The following is a 20,280-nucleotide window of genomic DNA, read 5'->3' as shown; positions in this document are numbered from 1 at the left end:
CACATCTTTCAGATAGAAGCTAAATCCTTTTTAAGGTCAATTTCCCTTTCCTAAAGTGCAGAGCCCAGAAGGAATGCATTATTCCAGATGGACTTCAACCAGAGCCCTGTTCAGTCGTACCATAACTTCCAGTTATTTGCATTCTCCATGTGATATAAGGCAACATTCCATGATCTTTTAGATTTTGTTCTGAATTTATCCAGTAGCTTTTAGATTCTTACTTTTGTTCTCATCCACAGCTCTTAGCTTCCCATCTTCTTAGGAGGCTCACATTCCCTCATTAGGGAGAATGTGAGTTTCCTCCCATTTCCCTCATTAGGGAGATGTCTGCCACACTTTTGCCCACGCATTTATTGTCCATTTGCAACTTGCTATTCTTATCGGCACCACTTACTGACATTTCTTCTTTTTCTTCTCCTCCTCATCATCCTCCTCATCATCCTCCTCCTCTTCTTCCTCTTCTTCTTTCCGGATCGAGGATGACTTGCTTCCGCTCTGCTTTTGCGGGTTCTGATGTGGCTAATGAGGTCAATGTGAAAAAAATGCAGACTCTCCCACAGATTGGGTCAGGTGGTGACGGATGGGATGAGTAATTAGCGCCACTAACTTTGGTGTCATCAGTAAACTTAGAGGCAATGCACTCCTTCATCCAATTCATTTACAAATATAATGAAAGGCTATAGCCCTAATACAAATTTTGAGGAGGAGACCAATTAAGATGAGCTGCCAATTTGAGCACATTCCCTGTCACTTTGTTTCCTCCCAGAGAATCAATTTCACAGTCCTAATAGGTTCCTTAACCAGGCCAAGATACGGGCTGCCTCTGGGTTAATAACACCCAACTTATGGACACCCCTACATACAGATGAGCTCCCATAATGTTATTAAACTCAAAGGTCTGACATACATCCATACGTTTCTTTCCTAAGAATGGCTTCCCCTCTCCCTCCACTTTAAGTAATTGTTCCACATTGGTAGGAATATTACGTATTTTTGATACCATTCATTACAATGCCACTAGTCCAGACCAACAAGAAGAAGGCCTTATCCTAATTCAAAAATAACAAGGCCCCAGGACCCAATGGTATCCCTGCTGAAATCCTAAAACTCAAGTGTTAAAGATCTTTAGTCTCATTGTCCATAATTGGGAAGAGGAAGATGTTCCAGGGGAATTTAGAGGTGCTGCAGTCATGACCATCTTCAGGAAAGGAAACAAAGTGTCCATGGTAACTACAGAAGGGTCTCTGTGCTGTCTGTCACAGGCAAAGTCGTCACCTGGGTCCTCCTCGATTGCCTCCTTTCACCTGTTCCCCGAATCACAGTGTGGATTCCACTCATATAGTTGACATGATCTTCACCATATGACAACTCCAAGAACAATGCAGGGAGCAGCCCCAGCCACTGTACATGGTCTCTTTTAGCTTACTGGAGCCTTTGACAGACAAAGAGGCATCCATCCCATTTTCAACTGCCCACAGAAATTCACCTCCATCTTACAAATGCTCCATAGTGGTATGCAAGTCACAATATTAACCCAAGGATCTACAACAATCTCAATGAAGACTGGTGTCATACAACACAACACAACACAACACAACACAACACAACACAACACAACACAACACAACACAACACAACACAACACAACACAACACAACACAACACAACACAACACAACACAACACAACACAACACAACACAACACAACACAACACAACACAACACAACACAACACAACACAACACAACACAACACAACACAACACAACACAACACAACACAACACAACACAACACAACACAACACAACACAACACAACACACACTGTGTCATTTTCCCAATGCTTTTCTCAATTATCCTCGCCACAATCTTGCACCTCACCTGCAATGATCTTCCTGTGGGGTGGAGTTAATCTTCAGAACCAATGGAGAACAATTCAATCTATGGCAACTAATCTCCTGAACCAAAGTTACTCAAACCTCAGAAGTCAGTCTGCACTATGTAGATAATTCCATGCATTCAGAGACCAAGCTCCAAGACATCATGGACCATTTCCCATAAGTCAGGAACCACCTCTTGGTGAAGGCGGAGACACCAATAATGATATTCACCACTGTCATCAAAGCACAGTCTTTGGCTGATTGAGGAAAAGGACATGTGAAAGTCATAACCTCAGACCTGGCAGAAATGGTCTATCGGGATATGGTGATCCCTGCCCTCCTATATGCTTCTCAGACCTGAACTACCTACAGCAGGCATCTCAAAGCACTGAGAAAAATATTGCACCAATGGTTCTCTGCAAAATCCACCAAGTTCAGTGGAAGGAAAAGTGAACCAAAGTCAGAGTCCTTTCCCAAGGACATCCTCAGCACTGAGGTCCAAGTTCCTCTCAATCAGTTATGTTGGGCTGGCCACATCGTTCACAAGCCCAACATCAGACTCCTGAAACAGGCATTCGACTCTGCGCTCTGTCATCAGAGGAGATTACCAGGCAGACAGAGGAAAAGATTCGAGGATGTGCTCAAAGCTGAAGAAGTGCCAGACCCCCCCCCCATGAATATTGGGCACCTTTGGCCCACATGGTAAAGGAGCATTTGGGCCGGTATTACGAACTTTGAAGCCAGGCATCAGGAGCACACGGAATCTCTGCATAGGTGATGGAAGGATCACACCACCTCACAAATTACCCATCCAACTTCCCCATCAGCCAGCACCTGCCCCATCTGTAGAAGAATCTGTGGTTCCAATATTGGCCCTATCAGCCACTTCAGAACCCATGGAACCAGTGTGGAAGCAAGTCATCCCTCGATCCTGAGGGACTGCTCCAAACAACAGAGAGCAAGGAGGGAAAAAAAAGACTGAAGGTTGGAAAGCAGGGATGGTTAAGTGACTAAGCAGACAATATTCCAAGCCAAAACAGGAATCGTGATGGGACAGGAAAAGAAGCAAAAGATGAGTCAAGGTGGCAAGAGCAGAGTCGTAACAACAGGTGATCACTGAGAAAATGGCCGTCCAAGCTGAATCTAATAATTTCAGATCATAGCCACTTCTCCCATTTTTCAGTCCAACCTGCTGTGTTTTAAGTATTTTCTCTTTTAATTTCAGATTTCCAACATCCTCGATCTTTCATCTTTGTACTGACAAATTCCAGCTGAGTAGGTGATGAGATTTTTGAAGAGAGTGCTCTGTTGCTCAGTTTCTTACCAGAAGAGAAGGGTTCATTACTCTATAACTACCCTGCCCCTGTTTTAACTTTATCTGTTCCATGACATTGCCACAGTTGGAGTGATTCCGGGTGGAATAATGTTATAGAGTCTGTTACAGCTAACTTCTCTGGACTGTTGCATCTGATAATTGTGCAAATTTCTGCTGAGGCGGCAACACTGGGTTCTGTCTCTTGGGCTTTTTGTGCATGAACTGACAGAAAGTACACTGAGTGCCATTGTACGGTAATTTACATGAACAACTAATGACTGTTTCCACCCACGGCACATTGATCATAAGGATCAATCACTGCCTTAGCGCCAACATAAGGCATTCTTGAATCCCATGTTTCAGACAACCCCAGTCCTGTCTCCTTCCTGCAGCTTGCAAGCATTCAGCAGGTTGAATAAATCCCCCTTCCCATCACCCAACTTTACCAACACCATTTATGTGGCTCATGACTTATAAATTAGCTTCTGGATTATTCCTTCTAGTATTTAGTTCAAGTATATGTGTTTTAGATCTTTCCTATAGTTGACTTAAGTTTCACTAGAATGTAGGGAGTGGTAAGGTTCAAAGAAAGTTTCGCAGATTTTGAACTTTGCGCTCAAACTAATTGCTTACAGACAGATCAGGAGGCTAAAGAAATTTGGTTTGTCCCCTTTGACTCTCACCAACTTTTACAGATGCACCATAGAAAGCATCCTATCTGGATGTATCACAGCTTGGTACGGCAACTGCTCTGCCCAGGACCGCAAGAAGCTGCAGAGAGTTGTGGACACAGCCCAGCGCATCACGGACACCAGCCTCCCCTCCTTGGACTCCGTCTTTACCTTTCGTTGTCTTAGTGTAGCAGCCAGCATAATCAATGTCCCCACCCACCTGGGACATTCTCTCTTCTCTCCTCTTCCATTGGGTAGAAGATACAGGAGCCTGAGGGCATGTACCACCAGACTTAAGGACAGCTTCTACCCCACTGTGATAAGACTATTGAACAGTTCCCTTATACAATGAGATGGACTATGACCTCACGATCTACCTTGTTGTGACCTTGCACCTTATTGCACTGCACTTTCTCTGTAGCTGTGACACTTTACTCTGTACTGTTACTGTTTTACCCGTACTACATCAATGCGCTTTGAACTAACTCAATGTAACTGCACTGTGTAAAGAATTGACCTGTACGATCTGTTTGTAAGACAGGTTTTTCACTGTACCTTGGTACAAGTGACAATAATAAACCAATACCAATACCAATACCAAATGTGGTCCTGTTAAGTTCTCCCTCTTGGAACACTGCATGACCGAGGCAATGGAGAAAGCAGAGGTGAGGAGGAAGAAAAATTCTCTCTGCAGAAGGCCATATCTACCTGGGGTCCTTGGAGAGCAATTCCCACCCTACCTTCAGAAAGCAGGAACCTCAGCAAGTATGTTGAAGGTGGAGTCAGGAAAAGCCTTATTAAGGGTCTTGCTTTTATCAAACTTTCAGCAGCATAGGGCACTGCCAACCATTGTACACTGTTTTAGAAGATCTCTTCTTCCTTCTTCAGCAGCCCCTCAGCATCAAGGTTGACTTGCCTGCATTCCATGTGTATGGGTCTGAGGTGGCTGATAAGGCTAATGTGGAATCTGCAGATAAGAGGGGCAGAAGGTGCTTGATAAATGGTGGCTTCCTTCTGCTGCTTTGAAGATCTCTGATGTAATGAGAGAGAACAGCTGGATTGCATGACTAAATATTAGTAGAAGACTTTTGCTTTTATCTTGAACCCAGAGGAAAACACAGTTGCTGGTGTCTGCAATGCATTGATCACAGCACCCATCTCAGTCTCTGCAAAAGCCCAGTGCACCTTTAATTATCCCTAAACCCTATCTTTGCTTATGAGAAAATGTAAAGTCAAACTAATGCCCAGAATGCCATCATCTGGAAGCTTGCAAATTCAATATGGGGGGTCACGCCCACCCACAGTTGGGGCCTCTGCACTCCCTCCTGTAACTCAAATGTTGAGTGTGTTTGCCCAGTGTGCGATCAACTGTGCCCATACAAATAACAGCTGCAGAATCATCATGGGCTGCCGCGCCCACAGCAGCAACAGCTTCTATGTCCTTGCTGGAGAAGGACGTCAGACAGAGACCTGTGACCAGTCACGGAGAATAGAAGCAGCAAACAGATGTTCCCAGACACCTTTAAGTGTTCGCAGCACTGCGGGGAATGCTTGAAGTTGACCAAGAGCCTTCCTGCTGTGATCTACCATGAGAAGCAGTGGCTGTGCAGACCTCGTCAGTGCATTCAGCATGACCGTTAGGGTAACTGAGCAGCTTCCTGTGGGGCAGAGGAGAAACGGACCATCTAGAAGACCCTAAGCTTCTTGTGTACATGTTTTGAGCTACTGGGCTACAACTCTTGTGACCATGGTAAGAGACAGATTCTGGAATGACTTCCACTCACATAAGGCCCATATACGGTGTAGCATCTTGCTAGGGCTGGCATACAAGCTTTGTGTTTTTCCCTTCTGTGGAAAGATCTATAACTCTGGTGAATGGACGTGAAAGGAAAGATGCATGAAATGTTTGCTTTACCTAAGAGGTCGTGATTGAAGTTTACCACCAGCTTCAGACCCAACCACAATTTTAAAGCAAGGCATAGACCATTTTGTCAATGGTGGTCAAGATGGTTCTTACCTTCAATGCATCTGCCATGCTCTAGGTAGATCCTAAAGATTATAGCACATTTTACAGTTTTCAGTATATTCCTGGATAAATGAGGTTATGGAATCACCTCAAATACATTGAAGCAGCTTACTCTCATTTCTTCTCGCCTGAGACTATCAGGTGAAACGAGCCCAGGGCATTGTAGGTGACAGATTTCCCAATGTGATGGGGACCATTGAGACCACAGTCATTGCTTGTGTGTGTCTGATCACTGTGATCCCTGCCTCGGCACCTACCTCCAATGAGGTAGTCTCATCAACCATCAGGGCACGGAGTTCCCACTCAACAGCAAAGCTGCCCTAAAATGCCTCAATTAGTTGAAGTGGGTGCTCTGAAGGTCCAGCTCCGTGATAGGAGATTGGCCAAGGAAGGTCATGCTTCACACCTAACATGTCGTTAATATGCAGCCAGGAGTTGTGATGTGCTCACATCCTCACACTCTCCTGGTGCAGACTGTCTCCACAGTGCAGTTGAAAGAAGTTCTATTCTCTCCATTGGCTCCCCAATTTAATCACTCCTATCTCAGCTATCCTGTGAATTTAACCCCTTGAGAACCACATTTAACTCAATATGATCTCCAGCATTTAATTCATTCACTTCATGGTTATTACAGGTAACAATCTATACCGCTGATTTTAATTACAATTGAGTGTAGCAACCCCACTATCTGCAACAGACTGATATTTCCTCCATCAATATCTGTTTAAATGCCTAATTTTAATTTCACATGGTTTACTTTGGCATATTTAAGCCCTTCCTGTTGATTGCTAAATTCAAACTGTAGCCATCTTCCACTATCCAATGAGTACTCTGTTATCTCAACTTCATTGTTAGAGACAATCTTGAATTAGAGATGTGAGCTGATTTGGTTCCCTGGCAATTGGAAATGACCTCTGTTCATAAGGGTGTGCAGTTGGCACTTGTTACAAAGTGGGAAGGTGATAAGAATACATCTCTCAGAGTCATGGAGTCATACAGTATGAAAACAGGCTCTTTGGCCTAGTTAATCTATGCTGACCAGCAAGCACCAATTCACACCAACCCTATATTAATGCCATTTTATTCTCCCTACATTCTCATCAACTCCCCTCAAATGCTACCACTCACCTACGCACGTGGGCAATTTACAGTGGAAAATTGACCTATTAACCCACATGCCTTTAGGATATGAGAGGAACCCAGAGTGAGTGGATGAAACCCATGTGATTACCAGGAGAACATGCAAACTCTGCACAATTAGCACTGGAGGTCAGAATTGAACACACGTTGCTGGAGCTGAGAGGCAGCAGCACTACCCGCTGTGCCAGCATTCTAAACGTTGATAAAACAATACATTAAATCTGAGTGATTGGTAATCTGGTAACAGTGTAAAGTACGTCATTACTTCCTGTTGGGCTTGCTCCCTGTTTGTATAAAAACATATATCCCATTGAAATTTGCACATTTATTTTCCTTCAATCAATATATAAATACATGTTTCTTATTGATTAATAACAGTACATCATCATTATACTGGATTATTATGCATCAATTGGAGCATTTAAATTATTTTTAATTTTTAAGTTCAAGTGTTGCATAACAAAAAAAGAATTAAAGTTGTTTTAATAGAATTAGATTTTCTCTGCTTTGCAATATATTTTCCTAATTAATTGGCAAAATGCAGGGTTCCAACTGATAATAGTTCTAATGGGCTCCTGCCAATGATGAAAACGTAACTCCAGCAGGAAACCAATTAGTAAATGGTGGGGTTGCAGTTGCACTGGATCATTCCTGTGGGTCTGTAGAACTCCCTCATTGAAAGGAACTTCCATCCCTCCCTCCCCCCCTCACAAAACAGATGTCATCTGCGGTGTGGGACCAGATGAGAAGTTTACTATTTTCCCGTTGTTGGTCTCCTGAGGAACACTGACAAATAATCTGTCAGCCATTCAGAACCTGGTGATACACTCAGTAGTCTGAGCTGGATCAGACCCCTGATAGTTGGGTGGTGGAGGGTAGAGACTTGCCAGGTACTCTGTACTCAAAGGGGATTGTCCATTTCTTAAAAAAAAATCATGATTATCTAGCTTAAGCAGCTTTGGACTTCTATGAACTTGATTCTAAATGCCACTGCTTAGATTTTCAATATTTTACATTGAAAAATTTGTATAGAAATTATATGGAAACATGACATTTGGCCCAACAATTGCTGTTGGGAAAAAATGAACACAGTCTCATCATCATCTCATGATGTGCAAGAGAGTTTTGCTATCATTGTAATATTTATGAAGTCCGGTCATAGTTACATGGCAGCAATTTTTTTTTACAGAGAACTCTAAATGAGATGAGTTGATAGTGTTCCTCGGGAGACCAATATTGCCCATGACTCTGGGAGAAATCTTTACTTTTTGTATAGTGTCATGCATCTTTTTTATCTTGCTGAACAGGCAAACAGGTCTGTAATTATAATATTTCATGTGAAAAATCTGCCACAGTTCAGCAACCCTTCAGGGGCAAGGAATGAATAGCCTAGACAAGGAAATGTGGAGAGTTTTTAAGGTTAAGTTCATTCATTTCTACTGTCCATTTTTAAAAAAACCTGTTATTAGTTATTTTTCTAATTTTGCTAAGTAACCATCTGGCAAATCTATCAACCACAAGCTTGGCATTCTGATGAAAGGTCATCGATATGAAATATTAATTCTCTTTCCCTCTTCACAGATGGTGCCTGACCTGTTGGGCATTTCCAACATTCTCTGTTTTCACTGGAGAGCTTTGTAGATAGAAGCAAATACGAAGCTAATGCTTCCATGCTAGATTTTGGGGCTTGCATAACATTTCTGTCTTGTATTAATTGGCAGCAAGATATCAACTAAGGGGAAATCCAGTTACATTTTCTTGTGGTGTTGACCACATCTGTTTGTGATTCTCTGCAAATTGAAACAGAATAATTTTTTTAGGTTTGTGGCTTTGAAAATTGAGTGATCTTAACTGCACTTCAGTTGCAGTCATTCCCAGTTTGCTTTCTTCATTGGTCCTGAGCATTAGCCAGCACCAAACCTCTGCAGGAGGAGAAGCTGACGGCACCAGAGTCTGGAGCCCTGCAGGCAAGGACACAGGTAACTTCAGCCATAGGGGATACAGCCACTGGGTCAGCTATATGGATCTGTTGGATACTTTTTGCTAAAGGATAATGCTGCTGGCAATGGTCACCTCTTACACTGGTACTGGCAGACAGTCAACAATTAGAACAGTTACCCCACTGAAAGTTTAGATAGACACAATCTTGAACTTCTATGTCCCATTAAGGTATGTATATCTGACCTTCACCAATTTTGCATTCCACTTACTGTAAAAATTGCCCTGTTTAATTTCCTGTCAGCTACATCAATGTGGTTCTCCTATAACATAAAGTCTTTAACAGTAGCCATGTCACTATCAGATTAAAATGTCAGTTCGTTGTCACTCAGACAGGAAGATGTACTGAAAAACTCACACTTTCCGCATCTCAGTATGTTTCACTGTATTAAATACACATTGACATTGCTATTTCTGACCTTGCTTTTTTTGGTCTACCACATGTCTTACTGAGTGTAGTTTATGTGCCTTTACTGCTAGTGGCCTTACATGTGCCCTTAGGATTATATAGGGACAATTATCTAATTCTGGGTCATCCAGGAAAGTTTGGTGCTGTAGCTACAGCAATAATACAACTTTCAGAAACACCATGCATCACTGCAGTGACATAATGGTGTGAGACCTATGAATTCAAGGCAGAATTGTCTTGTAATCCAATGTTCTGCATGAGTACAGCACACTGTGCATGTACACAGCCTCTGAATCAATACAACATGATTTCTAACATTTTGGCTCCTTAACTCACCCAAACTGGTCATTTTAGAGTTTTCTCTCCCAAGATCTGAATGGCAGCTGGTGAAATGATCCTTCAGTTCAATTAGAGGTCCCAGATTCTAGTGCCACCAATTTTGTCAGCTGGCCAATAAAAACCGAGCTGTAATGTGGGTAACCATGATCTATGGAATCAGAGACCATATAGAAAGTATTGTGTGGAGGATTGAAAACCGCTCTGTCAGACATCAGCTGTGTTCTTTATTACATTAATGACAGACTCCTTCCCAGTGGCTAGTTTAGCTCTCACTATAAAAGCAAGTTACAGACTCATCTGTCAATGTTCCTGCAGAGTTCTAATTTTGAAAGTCAGTCTGATTCCACCAGCTTTTCTGGACTGCCTGCCACATTACAAAGCTTTCACTGTAACACTGGTGTTCTTCAAACTTTCATACTTATTCTCAAAGCATCGCACACCTCAGTATTACAACTTCTGTTTGAACATTTTGCATATTTGATGATCTCTCACCATCCCCTTCTTCCCAGACTCCTTCCATTGCCTCAGCCTCAAACTTCACATTCCTTATTCTATCAGAAATTTCACACTTCCATTGCATGAGATTCCTAAGGTTCTCCTTTCGTTCTAATCGGTCTCCTCAGATCTCTTTACTCTCAGATGACTGACACAGATCTCTCAGACTCCTCACTCTTTCTTACTGAGGTTCTTCACATGCTCTCGGACTCTACACAAGCACATTCAGCACCTTAGGGAGATAGCTTCTGAAGAAAGGCACAGGTGACTGAACTTATTTTTGCAAAAGAACACTAAGACATTATGAAACACAAATCTTCAGAATAATTCTTTAGTACAGAATGGTCCTAGAACTCAATGATATAATTATGAAATGTAGCAGATTATATCAAGGATAGCAATTAGAAAATTATTGTCTCCACAAGGCAGTAGGACATAGAACAGTACAGCACAGGAACAGGCCCTTCGGCCCACGATGTTGTGCTGAACTAATTAAACAAGTAATTAAATGCCTAACTAAACTAATCCCTTCTGCCTATACTATGTCCATATCCTTCCATTCTCTGCACATTTATGTGCCTATCTAAAAGCCTCGTAAACACCTTTATTGTATTTGCTTCCACCACCACCCTTGGCATCGCATTCCAGGCACCCACCACTCTCTGTGTAAAAAAAATTGCCCTGCACATCTCCTTTGAACTTAACCCTTCTCACCTTAAATGCATGCCCTCTAGTATCAGACATTTTGACACTGAGAAAAAGATACTGGCTGTCTACTCTATCTATGCCTCTCATAAGCTTATAAACTTCTATCAGGTCTCCCCTTAGCCTCTGCCACTCCAGAGAAAACAACACAAGTTTGTCCAACCTCTCCTTACAGCACATGCCCTCTAATCCAGGCAGCATCCTGGCAAATCTCTTCTGCACCCTCTCCAACGCCTCCACATCCTACCTGTAATAGGCGACCAGAATTGAATGCAATACTCCAGATGCAGCCTAACTAGAGTTTTATAAACCTGCAACATAACTTCCCAACTCTTGAACTCAGTGCCTCGACTAATAAAGGCAAGCATGTCATACACCTTCTTGTGGTGTAGCCACTTTCAGGGAGCTATAGACTTGGTGAAAATTCCAAGATTTTGGGCCAAAAATATTCTGCAGAAAACACATTAAAACCATGAGACTGAGGGCGATACAATATTAAGTAGTTTATTGTTTTGCATGAAGATCATAGGGAAAGAAGACACAGTAAATCGGATGTGTATGGACTAGACCTGGGTAAATTGACTGTTGAATATATTTTCCATTTTCTTGGATCCCTTGTGATTTCCTTTATAATCCTTTCCATTAGAAATTCCATGGTGGAATAACTTTGCTATAATAAAGTTCAAAATACCCTTTTGGTTGACTCTGTTATAGATTAATATTTATTGCAATTTCTGGGTTTTCCCAAACTGCCAAGATTTTGTTTCAACTTGGTATTCTGACTGGAAGCAATGTCAATTCCAACATTCTAAATAATCACAGGCGATCAGGAATGGTAATCGCCATCAGGAGAAGATGAGATGCTTGTTTCCTGTTGAGCATTCCAACTTTTATTTCTTCTCTGTCAGGTAGTATTCTGGAATGGTCTCAGCATTCATGCATTTGGGTATGTCAACCTTTCTCAATATGTAGTATTGACATTTTAATCAAACACCTTGTTTCTGATAAGTGCAACCAAGATGAGTTTTGGGAAGGGTGAATAAATGGAGCATTGGGTGGGAAGTTTTGCAACAATGAAGCCTTCCTGTATTCAGACTTGCTTTGTGTTTTGCGCATGTATTTCTCCAGTGTTTCTGAAAAAGTACCTGGTAACATGCAATGAAATTGGTAATGATCTAATGCAGTGAAACCAAGTAAACAAAGAATCTCAAAGTTCTTGAATGGAAAGGAATACAGGACACATTCTGATGAAACTACAGAGACTCCTAAATTCTAAATGGCAGATGGCCTTCAATGCACCTAGCCCTCTAAGACCTTGAAACACAGCTCACACAGGTCAATGTGAGCTGTAACTTAAGTCTGTGAAAGGAGCGACTTCTGTGGAATGGTGAACTCTTTCCTCAGCATCCACTATAGCTGAGAAATCACTCAATCCATGGGATTAAATGCTTGCTCAGCTCTCTCCAAGGATGGAGTGATTCTCTCCCATTTTACATGTTGGTTAAAGAACAGAGCATTCTTTATGATAGGAGGTGTCACCGACAGCATTATCAAATGGCAATTACTTGCTAATAACCCTGCTCAGCAATGCTCGGTTTGAATCTTGTCAGGACCACTCATTTCTGGACCTCATCACACCCTCAGTCTGACCAAAGAATTGTTGTGCAATTAGTCCATTCAGTTTTGGCATTTCTTGTCAACCTTACTGTTTTGTTTACAGTATAATTGGAACTCATCAATCTCCAGGCATTGGTAAAACTTCTGTTAGTGCTGCTTGACGGATTGACCTTTGAAAATTTCAAAGTCATTTTCCATTATCTCATAGTATAGTTATCTGTAAAGATATGTGAAATTTCACTTGAATGCTTATTGTGTTATTGATGCCTTGTTTAGATAGTTGAAGATTCCTTGGATACTACATCAGCTTTCCATACATATATTTACTCTATTATTCATACTCACCAATTGTACCTCTCACTGCCATATTCAGTCTTAAAAGAGCATTTCCTTTCACAGTATATGGTTCCACAAATGTGTGTATCTTAATTTACCAAGCAATAATGTAGACGTGTCAGAACCACATGGAAGCATCTTCACTGAGTTTTCAGTAAGTTGCACCTGATCTTGAAAGTGAATTAATCAATATTATTCATTAATATTTCTCTAACATTGAAAAATCACTGATGCACCTTCAATAGCTGGCACAGTTGTGTATCCTTACCTGATAGCCTGGTTTCTTTTTCTCCTGTTTGCTAGCCTACTAATTCCTTAATTTCAATCAGAGCAACTTCTTTCAAGTGTAATTTCTATAATCTGTAATGAGGATCTTTCTGGTTCCTTTTCACCATTCATTGTTTGCTAACCCATTTACAGATTAACCACCAACCCTTGTGTATTACATTGATCTCAATGAAAGGAAAGTTTTCCTTTCAGTGTAAACCTCTTGGACACAAAGAGATTGATTGGAGCTGTTTAGAAGGAAGACCTCACACAAATGGGGGGGCAGCACTGTAGCATAGCGGTTAGCATTATTCTATTACAGCGCAAGCGATCGGGGTTCAATTCTCATGTTGTCTGTAAGGAATTTGTACGTTCTCCCAGTGACTGCATGGGTTTCCTCTGGGTGCTCTGGCTTCCTCCCATATTCCCATATTAATAGGTTAACATGGGTATAATTGGGTGGCGTGGGCTCATTGGGCCGGAAGGGCCTGTTACCGTGCTGTATAAATAAAGTTATTAAAGAATATATTATGCTTTATGGTGTCAGGATGCTGTCAAAGCATGTTGTAACCATTCATAAAATAAAATTCTCTCAAAAAGCATGGCAGCCATTCTGCACATTGTGAAATACCAGAATTAAATTACATCTATATGGTGCTGTTTGAAAGATAAAACTTATCCAGTCCATCAGAAGAACTTTCTCATGCATCTGATCAAGCAGATAACACATCATTGGTGGAGTTCTGAGCACTAATGAAGATTCTATCTAGATTATAGCCAGAAGTCCACAGTTGTTTGAAACCCCAGTCTTTTGTGGAGCCAAGCTACTTGATGCCCATGAGCTAAATGATTCCCTTCCTTCACATTAACCTCGCCCAACATCCAGATACAGGAATACTAAATTCAGACATTGGCCCATCAACCTTTTTTTAGTTGTTTATATCAATAAATTATACCCAAGCGTACATTGGAATTTGCATCAAGTATTGGTAAAGTAGATATTGCAGTATTCATATTGATAGAAGGCTTACAATGATAGATATTCAAAAATAGTTACTTTGCTAAATTTGCTAACAGGGAGATGATATTTTTACCTTATTGATATGATTGTGTGGGTGGAATTATAATTGAATAGAGATGAACAGAAAACAAACTTCATGCAAAATGTTTTTTTTGTAAAGGATACAAGACAATTTTAAAATGTTAAATACATTTATGCATTTTTTTCAGGGGCACATTTTAACTTGCACTCTGCTTTCATGAAGAGCTTACTATGTGAATTATTACATTAACTGGTTCCCCTCTTCTAGATCCATTTGTAATTACATAGCTTGGTCTAGTTGGAATTATACCCTGTTCCCAATGCACTGATTAAGCTTTAAATTTGGCTATCTCATTCAAAAAGACTAGAACGGTAGTTACTCCAGAGATTGGAAAAATATTGGTTTTGGAAGGATACGTTTCTGAACTTGGAGCCTTAATCTGCAGCTTGTTATGTTACACCTGATCTCAGATGGTTCAATATGTTTCATTCCCTGTGCCAACATTCCATGCATTTGTGAGTGGATAGTGTTACAAAAATAATTCAACAAGATCACATTCTTCATGCAGGCATTTTGTTCTTTTTAGTTCTTAAACTCACCATTCTCAGAACCCACTTAGCACCAACACTTAACAAAATTACTATTCGCTCTTTCATTAATAAAATATGAACAAGAATTATTTTATTCACTGCTGTTGATGCCAATTGGAAACCATGAAGATTATCGACCATTTTTCCCGACAAGCAGTGCAAAAAAAATCTTTAGAAAGGCATTGTCCTTGCTCTTGAATTATTGGGGGTATGGGGCAGGGGCACGTTAATTAGCCCCTTTTCTGTCACACAGGGGAACCAGCAACAACATTAATATAGCAAAAGTCTGCTTCATAGCTTCGAGGGAGAGCTGAGCAGACAGTTTTAATATTAATGAGTACCGTAAGCAATTCTTGCTTCTCTACTATTAGGAAGGTGGGAGGAAAATGCTAGGGTAGCAGGCATGCATTTACTCAACAAAAATCTTCAGCACTGCACTTTGGTTAAATGAATTTTCACAATTAATTCTGCTCCCAGGTTGCAATACAAAAAGAGGAAGGGAACTAATAGATACGATGAATTTCTAGCTTCTGCTGCTTAAATAAAGTACTTGAGTTTGTATTGCAATTTAATGGTTCCTCTGGCAATATTAAAGTGGTTCACATCTTTGAATTACCTTTCTTTTTAGGGTAGTCGCTCTTACTTTACGGACAACTACAGCAGAGCGTAATTTGCATGTTATACGGTGGCACAAATAGCAAATGAGATGGATGGATGATCAGTTAATTCTTGTTCTTAAATGTTATATTGTACTTTGGTTGGATCATATTTATGTCACTAGACATTGATGCCATCATTAATTGCAGAAAGATTATGATTTCAGTGGTGCTCTCAGTTCATAAAAATATTCTAAATCCTTCCTTCAGTTCATTGAGGTTGGGAAGAAGGGGCAATAGGGAGGGGGTGTTTACTTGCTCCTTCACCACAAACATGTGAGATCAAAACTGCAAACTATATCCAGATCTGGATTTGCTATTGTTCTTCACAACTTCAAGATGACTTATTTGTGGCATGACACTCTAGGACTTAATTTGCCGAGTTCATACCAACTAGACGTTTTCAGGATTTATTTGGTGATCACTGAAGCCATTGGGTCAATAACCCTGAGTCAGCAAGTGAATGATTGGTATTTATATATTTGGACAAGGGGTGGATTTTGGATTTTGGTTATTATCCAGAGAAGGTTCTAACCGTAGGTAAAGTTGGCACTGCCACCAGTGTTCTATCAGGAATACTTGGATTAATTGAAAAAGTTGAGTGGAAGTAGCTGTATTTCTCTGTTCTTATGACATTGATTTGTAACTTCAACAAATGCCATTGTGCTAATTTGGTTATGAGGAAATAGGTGAGTGGTAATCCAATTACAATTCTCCCATATTAAAGTAGATGAGCAGTGGCAAGAAATAGGAGACTAAAGAATTGGATAAACAAAATCTAAAATATTTTCAATAACCAATTATACAAGGAAGAAGGGAAGTGATTCTTTCTCAAAATATATTTAGATGTTGTTTGGGAAAATTAGGGTATCAGAAGAATAGGTTTGGAAGGAACAAATATTGTGTTAATCTTTTCTTTCACTTTTCTTGAGTTGCTTACTGCCCCTGAACCAAAGGGCTGTGAATTAAAGTGCTACTTTCAGGCTGTGCCACTGGGTTAAGCTAATGTTTGAGCGAGAGAGGGCTCTAAAAATCATATTCTATTAGAGATAATAAACAAAGGCACCAACTATCTCTTCAGGTGGAAGAAGAATACACTTTGAACACTGTTTTTTAAAAAAAACATCCATTTTAATCCTATCAGTGGGACAATAGTTTGTGCAAATAGTCTGCAAAAATAATGCCTGAAATTAAAAAAAAATATGGTACTGAATTGGTTGAAATATAATAAGAAGATATTTATATTCTCTCTTGTGTCTGTCAGAAGCTCAGCCCAGGAATGAAAGGTTACGATATTTATTTTGCGGGCATATCAATTTAAATGATCAAACTGTTGGGGAGGGTTTAAACTAAACTGACAGGGGGATGGAAACCAGGATGTTAGGATACAAGATGTTAGGGTAGAGGAGGAGGTTTATAGAAACAAGTCCAAGATAGTGTGCAGTGAGGATGGTAAGAAGGACAGGCAGGTGAGAAGTCAGGATAATTTGCTGAACAATAGAAGTACAACAAACCAGGATGTTAGGATACAAGATGTTAGGATAGAGGAAGAGTTATATAGAAACAAGTCCAAGATAGTGTGCAGTGAGGATGGTAAGAAGGACAGGCAGGTCAAAAGACAGGATAATTTGCTGAACAAAAAAAGTACAACAAAATCAGTAGCAGATACTGGCCTAAATGTACTATATTTAAATGCACGTAGCATTAGGAATAAAGTGGATGACCTAGTGGCACAACTACAGGTTAATAAATACGATATTGTGGCAATCACCGAGTCATGGCTTTATGATGGATGTGATTGAGAACTAAATGTCCAGGGGTACACAGTGTATAGGAAGGATAGGCGGGTAGGCAGCGGGGGGTAGTGTGGCCCTGATGGTTAGTAATGATATAAAATCAATAGAAAGGAAGGACATTGGGTCAGAAGAAGTGGAATCCTTATGGGTGGAGCTAAGAAATAGCAAGGGTAAAAGGGACAATAATAGCAGTTATAAATAGGCCCCCTAATAGCAGTCAGGATGTGGACTATAAGTTGCAGTTAGAAATAGAAAAAGTGTGCCAGAGTGACAATGTGAAGATAATTATGGGGGATTTTAACATGAAGATGGATTGGGAAATCCAGCAAGGCAGTAGACCTCAGGAGAGTGAGTTTGTGGAACGTCTGCAGGACGGCTTTTTGGAGCAACTTGTTGATGAGCCCACCACGGGATCGGCTGTTTTGGATTGGGTGCTGTGTAACGAACTGGAGGTGATTAGGGAACTAAAGGTAAAGGAACCATTAGGAACGAGTGATCACAATATGATTGAGTTCAGTTTTAAATTTGAGAAGGAGAAGCTGATAACTGGTGTATCGATATTTCAGTGGAACAAAGGAAATTACAGCAGCATGAGAGAGGAGCTGGCCCAAATTGATTGGAAGAGTAAGCTAGCTGGAGGGACGGCAGAGCAGAAATGGATAGAATTTCTACAGGAAATAAGGAAAATGCAGGATAGATATATTCCAAGAAAAAAGAAGGTTTTGAATGGAAAAAAGGCACAAATGTGGATAACGAGAGAGGTCAAGGTTAAAATAAGAGCAAAAGGGAGGGCATACAAGGAAGCAAGAATTAGTGGGAAAACAGAAGACTGGGAAGCTTTTAAAAACCTGCAGAAAGAAACTAAGAAGGTCATTAGGAAAGAAAAGATGAATTATGAAAGGAAGTTGGCAGATAACATTCGAAAGGATACTAAGAGTTTTTTTAAATATGTGAAGAGTAAAAGAGAGACACAGGTTGATATAGGACCAATCGATAACGGTGCGGGAGAGATTATAATGGATGATAAAGAGATGGCAGAAGAACTAAATGAGTATTTTGCATCGGTCTTCACTGTGGAGGACATCAGCAATGTACCGGATAGTCAGGGGTCTCCAGGAATGGAACTGAGTTCAGTTAAGGTTACTAGAGAGAAGGTGCTTGGAAAACTAAATGGACTAAAGACTGATAAGTCTCCCGGACCGGATGAGGTGCATCCCCGGGTTCTGAAGGAGGTGGCTTTAGAGATAGCGGAGGCATTGGTGATAATTTTCAAGGAATTAATAGACTCCGGCATGGTTCCGGAGGACTGGAGAGTCGCAAATGTAGTTCCGCTGTATAAGAAAGGTGGGAGGCAGCATAAAGGAAATTACAGACCTATTAGTCTGACATCGGTGGCGGGGAAGTTATTAGAATCGATCCTCAAGGATGTGGTTATGGAATACCTAGAGGTGCAAGGCAAGATAGGTCCTAGCCAACGTGGTTTTGTGAAGGGAAGATCCTGCCTGACCGACCTATTGGAGTTTCTTGAGGAAATCACAGGTAGGGTGGATAAGAGAGAAGCTGTAGATGTTGTGTATTTAGACTTTCAAAAGGCCTTCGACAAGGTGCCGCACAAGAGGCTGATTAATAACATGAAAGGTCATGGAATTACAGGTAGGATATTGGAATGGGTGGAGCATTGGCTGGTTGGCAGGAAGCAAAGGGTGGGAATAAAAGAATCCTGTTCTAGTTGGCTACCAGTTACTAGTGGTGTTCCGAAGGGTTGGTGTTGGGGCCGCTTCTTTTTACTTTGTACATTGACGATTTGGATGATGGAGTAAATGGTTTTGCGGCTAAGTTTGCAGACGACACCAAGATAGGTGAAGGAGTAGAGAGTATTGAGGAGACAGGAAGGTTGCAGAGAGACCTAGATAGTTTAGGAGAATGGGCAAGGAAATGGCAGATGAGATTCAATGTTGAGAAATGTGCCATTGTACACTTTGGAAACAGAAATAAACGGGCAGATTATTATCTAAAAGGGGAGAAAATTCAAAGTACGGAAGTACAAAGGGACTTGGGGGTTCTCGTGCAGAACCTAAAGGTTAACCACCAGGTCGGATCGGCAATATGGAAAGCGAATGCTATGTTGGCATTCATTTCGAGAGGTATAGTGTACAAAAGTAGGGACGTGTTGATGAGGCTCTACGGGGCACTAGTGAGGCCTCATTTGGAACACTGTGTGCAGTTTTGGGCCCCATGTCTTAGGAAGGATGTGCTGATGTTGGAGAGGGTTCAGAGGAGATTTACGAGGATGATTCCGGGAATGAAATGGTTTACGTATGATGAGCGTTTGTCGGCCCTTGGACTGTACTCACTGGAGTACAGAAGAATGAGAGGGGATATGGGGGTGAGGCCGGAAATTGGGGCTAGAAAGGAATAGTTTTTTGTTTTTGTTTTCCTTCAGCTCACAGAGCAGACTTTTTCCCCCATTTCTCATTTCTTTTTTTCTTTTTCTTTTTCCCTTTCTTTTCTTTGGAGCAGACTCGATGGGCCGAATGGCCTACTTCTGCTCCCTTGTCTTGTGATCTTGCGATCTCCAAATTGTCATGATGTAATTGAATCTCCTTAACACAAAATGAGGGGTATCTATTTCCCCAGTATGGCTCATGTGTATTCTTTAAGATACTCAAGGAATTTGTTAACCTCAAATAACTCGCTGAAAAACACGATGATGTTGGAGGAACTCAGCAGGCCAGGCAGCATCCGTGGAGAAAAGCAGGCGGTCAACGTTTCGGGTCAGGACCCTTCTTCAGGACTGAAGATAGGAAAAGGGGGAAACCCAATATACAGGAGGGAAAAGTAGAGCAGTGATAGGTGGACAAAAGAGGAGAGGTGGGGTGGGCACAGGGTGGTGATAGGTAGATGCAGGTAAGAGATAGTGATAGGCAGGTGCGGGGGAGGAGGGGAGAGCAGATCCACCCGGGGGGGGGGGGTGGTGGGTCAAAGGTAAGGAGGGAAA

This window comes from Pristis pectinata, chromosome 21, assembly GCF_009764475.1.
Source record: "Pristis pectinata isolate sPriPec2 chromosome 21, sPriPec2.1.pri, whole genome shotgun sequence".
Lineage (NCBI taxonomy): Eukaryota > Metazoa > Chordata > Chondrichthyes > Rhinopristiformes > Pristidae > Pristis > Pristis pectinata.
This window is presented reverse-complemented; position numbering follows the sequence as displayed.